The sequence below is a fragment of the Eucyclogobius newberryi genome, unplaced genomic scaffold (assembly GCF_026437365.1).
Source record: "Eucyclogobius newberryi isolate DKJ021-1_F unplaced genomic scaffold, fEucNew1.0.hap1 SCAF_16, whole genome shotgun sequence".
NCBI lineage: Eukaryota > Metazoa > Chordata > Actinopteri > Gobiiformes > Gobiidae > Eucyclogobius > Eucyclogobius newberryi.
In genome coordinates this window covers 16,192,108-16,195,481 of record NW_027315790.1, presented here as the reverse complement: position 1 = coordinate 16,195,481, position 3,374 = coordinate 16,192,108, and positions in this window count along the sequence as shown.

Here is a 3,374-nt window from a genome sequence, read left to right as displayed (position 1 = left end):
AGCTTTTGGGTTTGTTGATTTTTTGCCCGGTGGGAAGTGGATGTTGTAATTAAAGCTTGTGGAGTTTAAACATTGTTGTTGTAGAGTTATAATAAAACTGAATGGTATAATGTATGTACCTTATTTTCCGGACTATAAGTCAGCCAAAAAATGCATAATAGAGAAGAAAAAAAACATATATAAGTTGCACTGGAGTATGAAATGTGGTTGCAAGTGTGAAAATAACAAATAATATCACATATAAGTCGCTCAAGAGTATAAGTATAACTATAAGTATAAATATAAGTATAAGGGGCACCCCGGCCAAAACTATGAAAAAGGTGTTTATCAGGTACAAATGCCAAAAAAACAAAAACACTAAAAGCTACTTATCTATCTTATCTATCACACAGTGCCACATTACACATTACAATTACAATTAAACATGGAAGCTTTAGAAGGCCTACTCTGTATTTAGTTCTTTATTATTTCAAAACTCATTCTATGACTCGAGTAACTATAGTGCACTCTCTCTCTCTCCATAGCCAGTTTGAGATGCACACTACACTGTACAAACCACAGTTTAAAAGTTCTTCAGACCAACCAGCCCACGCACGGGCTAAAACCGGACTTTAGACTTATTTTATCATCACTCTTATTTTCAGTCAATACAAGCAAGCTATACATCATTTTAAAGATAATTTTCTCAACAAAACGAATATGTCATTAATTTTCATTGAATAAAATGCTAATAGCAATAAGTTGTGATAAAAATTTAATTTTCATAATACATTTCTTACCCTTATTGCGGTTCTGAAGGACTCAACAGGGTTCAATCCATCAGTAGCTGTACTCGTTCTGTCCGTAATAATCCACAGAAAAACAATATTCTATGGTGAAAAAACTCACAAATAAAGCTTGTCCAAGACTCTGTTCATATTAAAAGACCGGCTGCAAATGTAATATGGCGCTGGGTAAATTTGTTTGTTTTTCAGATATGGAATGAAACTATCCACGAGTTTTTCCGTTCACAGGTTTGTCTGGCACAGCTCTTTAGATAAACCAAGTGTCTCCTTTTGACTTCTGTGCAGTTGATATTTTACCTGTGCTAGCGTGCTAAAGAAGTAAGGAAGTGTCATAGTACTTAATGATTGTCATATTATTCTAGCCAATGAGCCAATGAGACGTAAAGCAGTAAACAAACAGTTTATTTTGTGCCCGCCGACAAGATTTTACTCTTTTTTGATCGTGTTAGTCTTTTGGACACGCATTTCGTTAGATACATGTATTATTATACAACATATGTGTGAGGAAAAAATCAACGATGGTCTAAAAGTATCTGCCATGTTTTTTTCTTTTCTATTCTTTTTAAAGTTGGAGAGACAATTTAACGAATACAGAATTTCATTAATCTGAAGGGTGGTTTGGAGAAAGGAAGCCAACGGAAAACTCATTGGAACAGGGGCAAAATTCCTTATAATAATTGCACTTAGGGCTTTAAGGACTCATTTATGCTCCGTTGTTGTAAACAGCATATGCAGCTCTGTGTGTTCGAAGCATTGTTTATCATTATATTATATTATATATATATAGAAACTTTTATTTCATGATATTTCTGTCATTCATCTAGTCTGCTCACTATGTTCATGGTTTTTACTGTTAAGGCTGTGTTCTGTTGAATAACCACCAGGGGGTGCTCAAAGTCAAATACAAAATTTAACAAAACAAGAACAAGTGCAACTAGAAAAACAAACCTGGCGACGCCCTGTTGGAAAAGCATGGATCTATTATAAGACCTGGATCTGTCTGCATGAGAGGTTGATTAGTTGATTGATTTGCGCCGGGGTGCTGTATCTCTCGGCCCAAGATTCATTCTCTTAATGCATTTCTCTGTTGCCACAGTGGGAGGTGCTAGCCCCCATTCAGGAAGTAATGCAGAAGAAATAGGGCTGTACATCTGTGTTTACCTACAGAATAAAACAGACATTATTGGCAAAAATCCACCATCTTTGTTACAACCTGTGACATTGTGACATTGAAGGAAGCGGTGTTCCGATGGCTTCCAGTCAAGAAACAGCTGTATTAAAATTATTCTATTTTGTTACTAATGGTAACCTTATTGGGGCAGAAAAGTATATCTATCCCAGTGTAGTTTACAACAGGCTGGATGACGCACTGCACGACTGCAGCTAATGAGAGCAGCTTTTCATGGTCGTCATACAGGGAAAAAAGGCCCTGCAACACCAAGAGAAGCTGAAATGCACCGATTAAAAAGTCAAGGACAAAGGGTTTTTCTGTATTGTCTCAACAGAAAAGGGACCACTTCAGTCACCAGACACATTAAAAAGGAAAGTATGGGGTGCAAAATTAAATAGGATAGTGTTGATCAATAGAGCAGGGCAGAAAATTATACAGCAACACCTTTCTTAGTTTTATGAAATACATAAATACAGGATTATATGATATCGTATTTGCTAATAAGCTTCTTAGGCACAAGTCTTTAGTGGGTGAAATGAATTATGGTGAATCTAAGCTGCTTATTTATGGTAAAATATGAATCAAATGATGGTTACTGTCAATAAATTATACTGTTTTGAAATGCAGTCCATAGTATATAGTATATTGTGCTTTATAGATTTGGAATTGTGAATCTAAATAAATTTGTATAGATAGCTGTAAGAAAGAAAAACAATTTAAACACAACCTGTTTATTCTCCTGGCTCCATTCTCTCTCGTGTACCTCTTTAGGCGGCTGGCCAAGGCTTGGAGCCTTTGTTTGGCAATTTTGAGTGCTTCAGGTCTGAGCATCTGGTGTACTTCTTGACTAAACATGGACCGGCCTCCTGCTGGTGCCAGAGTCAGGACTAAACGTGGACCGGCCTCCTGCTGGTGCCAGAGTCAGGACTAAACGTGGACCGGGCTCCTGCTTGTGCCAGAGTCAGGACTAAACATGGACCGGCCTCCTGCTGGTGCCAGAGTCAGGACTAAACATGGACCGGCCTCCTGCTGGTACCCAGAGTCAGGACTAAACATGGACCGGCCTCCTGCTGGTGCCAGAGTCAGGACTAAACATGGACCGGCCTCCTGCTGGTGCCAGAGTCAGGACTAAACATGGACCGGCCTCCTGCTGGTGCCCAGAGTCAGGACTAAACATGGACCGGCCTCCTGCTGGTGCCAGAGTCAGGACTAAACATGGACCGGCCTCCTGCTGGTGCCAGAGTCAGGACTAAACATGGACCGGCCTCCTGCTGGTGCCCAGAGTCAGGACTAAACATGGACCGGCCTCCTGCTGGTGCCAGAGTCAGGACTAAACATGGACCGGCCTCCTGCTGGTGCCCAGAGTCAGGACTAAACATGGACCGGCCTCCTGCTGGTGCCAGAGTCAGGACTAAACA